Source organism: Macaca mulatta, chromosome 6 (assembly GCF_049350105.2).
Source record: "Macaca mulatta isolate MMU2019108-1 chromosome 6, T2T-MMU8v2.0, whole genome shotgun sequence".
Lineage (NCBI taxonomy): Eukaryota > Metazoa > Chordata > Mammalia > Primates > Cercopithecidae > Macaca > Macaca mulatta.
Genome location: NC_133411.1, coordinates 115,229,015 through 115,235,134, shown reverse-complemented (window position 1 = coordinate 115,235,134; position 6,120 = coordinate 115,229,015). Strand labels below are relative to the sequence as shown.

At 37.4% G+C, this 6,120-nt stretch overlaps 1 pseudogene; it reads left to right on the top strand.

Annotated features, from left to right (window-relative positions):
* Positions 1 to 859: 859 nt before the first annotated feature.
* Positions 860 to 4,843, top strand: LOC114679034 (protein RUFY3 pseudogene; annotated as a pseudogene).
* Positions 4,844 to 6,120: the final 1,277 nt, after the last annotated feature.

Genomic DNA, 6,120 nt, shown 5'->3' with positions numbered 1-6,120 from the left:
CAAAATATCATGTTATACACAGTGAACAGACATTCTTTTGTCTGTCAATTTAAAAAAAATAATGTTCGCAATGTAAAATTGATTATGTAATAGCATTATAATCAGTTGAGAATAGCAACATATAATTATTTCATACACACATACACACTCCATGTGCACATTCAGGGAAAATTAAATTTGAAACTCAGATTCAATTTTCCTTGTATCATGGTTGCATCTCGAACTTCTGTATAGGTAAAGTTTAGTGAAAGACTTTTGTCCAGGAGTATTTGTGTGGTGGGAATGGGTAGGGGTGTGTGTGTTTGTGTATTTCTGCTTTTTGCAAAAGCAGAGTACGCAGCTCACTTTAAAGCTGGGTTTTCCTAGGAAGTACACTGATTTTGATTAAATTTTATGTTTATTGAGCGGTGGCTGAGTTTGACAATCTCTCAAAACACCTTCATGCTTTTTCTAGTGTAAACAATATTAGCACAAAAAACACTTTTCTTAATCTCAGTAAAACGTAATCTTAGCAAGAACTCTGAAGGTTGGAAACTATACAATGTACTGAACTTGTCAGAAGCACTGGGGGAAAAAAGAAAAATCAACTATGTTAAAGAAAAACTGAGGTGTATTACATAAATATGCCTCTGTTTCTGTAGCTTGTGTGTGTGTGTGTGCGCGCGCGCGCCTGTATATGCTTTCTTTTTACATAGCATGCATATGGTCATTCCGTACCATCATTTTTTTCAGTAGATTATTGTTTTCAAACTATTAGCTTTTAATACCACAGCTGTCCTCAGCATCTGATAATCAAAGCTTCTATGATTCTCATCTTACTTCCTCAGCAAAATTTTCCTTTGTTACCAATAGTACCAGGATGTGCTATACCAGGTATGTCATAATATATGCCTAATTAGAATGATGTAAAATGCTGTAATGCCTATGTAGAGAAGAGTAATTTTCTGCCAAATATGATAACATAGATATAAAATATAAGTGGTGTGAAGACAGAAAATTGATGCATACATTTTTGGGAAAGACGTGAATAAGTATAATCATGCCCAGTCACTGAAACAACACTGGACTTCAGTTGCTAAAACTAGAAAAGAAAATAAATCCAAAGACCAAACTAAATTTTGTGTATGTGCTTTTTATATTGTACTTACTTTTTTGACAGAATCTGAATTTCTCCCTGCCCACCCTGTCCAACATAAGCATCATTTTTTTTTTCTTGGAAAAGCTACTTCTTTTCCCACTGTTTAACACCTTCATATTTAATATCCTTAAAAAATTGTTATAATTAATTCTGTCAGGAAATGTATACTGCATATTAATCCATCTCTCTCAAATATTTTTAGTAACCATGAAACTTAACCTTCTTTTCTACTAACTTACAAGTTCTCTTCCTTTTCTGAAATTCTGTAAGCATAAGGGTTTACAATACATCAAGCATTTAAAGATTTGGGAATGGTTAATTATTAAAAATTCCCTTTTGAATTGGATGGCACTCTTAGAGGCCAGGTGGAGGAATCCAAATGTTTTTCATCACTAAAATGAAAGTGGTAAGTACATTAATCATTGTTTTTGGTGAGATTTACTTATGTAAATCACAGTGTATGGCAACGCATTCAAAATCTGTTTAAAATACTGCTTTGAAAGCATTTCAATACATTTGTTTTTTAAAATTTGCCACTTTACATAAAAATTATTTGACAATTTTCAATGCTATCTCAATCTCATAAAGTGAGGAAGACACGCATATTCTTTGTTTTTTGAATTAAAAATAATATCTGAATAGTCTAAATTTTTTTGCATCAGATTAAAATGTAACTTGTCAACTTTCTTGCTAAATTAGTAGGACCTTGTTTTGTGAGGGTGGGCAAAGCAAGGCAAAAAAATAGTAAAAATATAATTCCCATTTTTAATAACACAGTGATGTATTGCAATTGCAGTAACATAACTATATATATATTTTTTCTTTTTCTGAAAGTGACCCAAATAGTTCCATTACCACTGTGAAAAAGTCATTCAACCATTGTGGTTAGAGAAGTTTACTTTAACAATTTCCATGCTTAAGGCCTCTCACTAAACAATAATTCTGTGGTGGTGACTTTTTGGTGTGTCTAATTGTCCACAAAATCATACTGAAAACTGGCATTTCATGTAATTTAGAACCAAGTATTTAAAATAGAATAAGAAATATTTACAAAGCTGATTATTTCATAAAAATAGGGATCTCTCAAATGTCAAAGACATATACATGATATTAAATATAGGTTTATATATAGGATAATAACAATTGTGGTTAAAAAGACAAAAAATAAAATACAATTCCCATAAAACATAATTGGAAATAAAATTTAATGTCATAGATTAATTTTTTAACCATCAGCTTTTATCAATTTATTGTTTAAGCATTTCCTAATGAAGGCAAACAGCAGTAGCAAAACTTTCTAAATTTTCCTAATATTCTAAAATATTAAATATTAATTACCATAGCGATAAAGTAATTATCCTGTATACACAGGTTGGTATCTAGGTTTTAGATGTGTGACATTAACAAAGAACTCTGGATTTTAAACCTATATGTTTTTTTCTGAGGTAGACAAAAAAAGGGATTCTCACTGCAAGCCTTTCTCAAAATTAGTGTAACCCTCAGAACAGCCTGAGTTTTATCTGGCCTCAGAGAATGTTTACAAAAACTGACGAAATTTCATCATTACGGCACTCAATGATTGAAGCCAACATATCCAATAAACCTCTATTGAACTTTGTGCTGAGGTTGTGAGCATGATGCAGAGATAATTTGGAGTGGGGCGGTAGTATTTTGTTTTGTCCATAATGAGTTTTTGGTTTTAAAAAAAAATTGTAGGCATATAAAATAATGAGACTGATTTTCTTTTTCTTTTTCTTTTTTCTGGTCTCAGAAAGCTTATAAAACTGCTTATAGGTGAGGGCGAGAAGCGGCCGCCTCCGGCCTCCCGCGCCGGGCAGTCGGAGGCTGACTTGCCAGTGGCCGCCCCCTTCTTCCTGCTCTACCCAGGAGGTGGAGACGCTGGCTTCGGAGTGCGCCTGCCGCTGAGCAGCAGCGCTCCAGAGGGACCCTGCTGTCGCCGGCTCCCGGCTACCCTTGCTGCTGCTGAGCAGCGGCGCTGCGGCGGCAGCGGGAGCACCATCCTAATTATCTCGTGGCTAAGGAACACATGAACCTCATGAACACGGCCAAGCTGAGTATCAAGGGCTTGGTTGAATCAGCTCTGAACCTGGAGAGGACTCTTGACTCTGACTATGCACCTCTTCAGCAATTCTTTGTAGTGATGGAGCACTCTCTGAAACAGGGCTTGAAAACTTAAAAAAAAAAAAAAAAAAAGAAAAAGAAAAAAGAAAAAACTTTTCTTTGACAAAATAAAGCCTTCTGGGGGGATCTAGAACTGGTAGAAAAGCCTGTTCCAGGAGCCGCAGAGATAACAGCTAGTGTTAAAAATCTTCCAGGACTGAAGACGCCAGTAGGTAGAGGAAGAGCTTGGCTTTGTTTGGCATTAATGCAAAAGAAACTTTCAAATATATGAAAGCTTTGATCAGTAAGAAATAACTTCTCAGTGAATTCTACGAACCCAGTGCCCTTATGATGGAAGAAGAAGGAGCCATAATTGATGGCCTGTTGGTGGGTCTGAATGTCATTGATGCCAATTGCAGTGTGAAAGGGGAAGACTTGGACTCTCAGGTTGGAGTTATACATTTTTCAATGTATTTCAAGAACAGAAACGGCAGTAAAAGTAGTGAAGGAGACAGTCAGATTACTGCGATTCTGGACCAGAAGAACTTTGTACAAGAACTGAACAGGCATTTGAATGCTACTGTAAACAACCTTCAGGCAAAAGTAGATGCATTAGAAAAATCCAACACTAAACTGACAGAGGAGCTTGAGGTTGCAAACAGCGGGATTACTACCTTACAAGAACAAATGTAATGAGTTAAATAGGAAAGTTCCTATATACTGGAATCCAGTTGGAAGGGTCCCAAGCAAGACAGAATTGCAGAAGGGCAAGCACCAAGTGAAGCAAGAAACCATTTAAAAGAAGAGACACAATTACCATTGGATGTTGAAAAAGAACTGGAGATACAGATCAGCATGAGGCAGGAGATATGAAGATGCTAGAGAAGGATGTCTGTGAGAAGCAGGATGCCCTGGTATCCCTTCAGCAGCAGCTAGATGCTCTCAGGCCCCTCAGGCACGAACTTGCCTTTAAGCTGCAGAGTTCAGACTTATGAGTAAAACAGAAAAGTGAACTAAACAGTAGCTTGGAACAGAAGACTAATCAGATGACTGCTATCATTAAACAACTTGAACAAAAATGGCGTCAGGCTGAGCGAAGCTGTCAGTCTGCTGAGTTGAACAACCGGCTCTTCAAACAGGACTTTGAAGACAAAATCAACAGTCTGTAGCTCGAAGTCGAGGAGCTCACCAGGCATGGAACCAGCCTGAGTAAGAACTAAATCAGGAAAACGAAAGAAGATTATGAAACAACAGGAACATCCCAGGAAAGGGTTCCCAGAAGCCAGAATCCAAGATGGATGGGAAGCACAAAATGCAAAAGGAAAATGTTAAACTAAAAATGCCTCTGGAAGAAAGTCATAGACTGCAACCCCACCCTATGGATGAACAGGATCAGCTGCTGCTCGCTGAGAAACCACAGGTGTGTCAGCTACGCCAGGAAGATGTCAGAGGAACTGCAGAGGAACCTTCTGTCATGCCTGTTCGACAAATGAACTGCCTCTTCCTTCAACTATGAAGCCTGAGCGAGTTTGCAATCCCTGTCATGAGCATCTGATGAAGTAATATCCCACCAACCCATCATAAGACTGGAGGCCAAGACCTGGACCAAAACGTTTATGCAAGTTTATCTGTACCTGTGTTTTAGGTGTCAGGATCTCCTAGAGCCAGTCCTTAGAGTCAACTAAAGAGTTGATAGGAATTAACTAGATCCAGGGAGAAAAGGCAGTGTTTGGGGTTACTGGAAATTTTGCTTGTTTTCCCTAATAATTGTATGAAGAAAAGTGAACTCACTTGAGTCCTTCTCTTCTAAATCTAAACAACCTGACATTGAAGGTTTGCTTTATAGATTTCTTTGGAAGGGCAATTCATTTTTATGATTAGTGATAATAATGTTGGGGTGGATGTAATAGGAGAGAGAGTCCAAGCAGATAAGAATAAAAAGGTAAACGATCATCTTCTATAATATTTGCAGATTCAAGGGAGAGAGATAGATGCTGAGATCAAAATGACAGTTGTGACATATTTTCCCAGGTGCTGTTAGACATAAACATGGTTTCCTCTTCACCTCAACTAAATACCTCTTTTTTTCTTTTTCTTTTTTTTTTTTTGTTGTTGTTATTTAGTTTATCCTTTTTTTCTTTTCTTTTCTTTCTTTTTCTCTTTTCTTTTTTTTATTACACTTTAAGTTCTAGGGTACATGTGCATAACGTGCAGGTTTGTTACATATGTATACATGTGCCATGTTGGTGTGCTGCACCCATTAACTCGTCATTTACATTAGGTGTATCTCCTAATGCTATCCCTCCCTGCTGCCCTGTCTCCACAATAGGACCCGGTGTGTGATGTTCCCCTTCCTGTGTCCAAGTGATCTCATTGTTCAATTCCCACCTATGAGTGAGAACATGCGGTATTTGGTTTTCTGTTCTTGCGATAGTTTGCTGAGAATGATGGTTTCCAGCTGGATCCATGTCCCTACAAAGGACACAAACTCATCCTTTTTTATGGCTGCATAGTATTCCATGGTCTATATGTGCCACATTTTCTTAATCCAGTCTGTCACTGATGGACATTTGGTTTGATTCCAAGTCTTTGCTATTGTGAATAGTGCCACAATAAACATATGTGTGCATGTGTCTTTATAGCAGCATGACTTATAATCCTTTGGGTATATACCCAGTAATGGGATGGCTGGGTCAAATGGTATTTCTAGTTCTAGATCCTTGAGGAATCGCCACACTATTTTCCACATGGTTGAACTAGTTTACAGTCCCACCAACAGTGTAAAAGTGTTCCTATTTCTCCACATCCTCTCCAGCACTTGTTGTTTCCTGATTTTTTAATGATCGCCATTCTAACTGGTG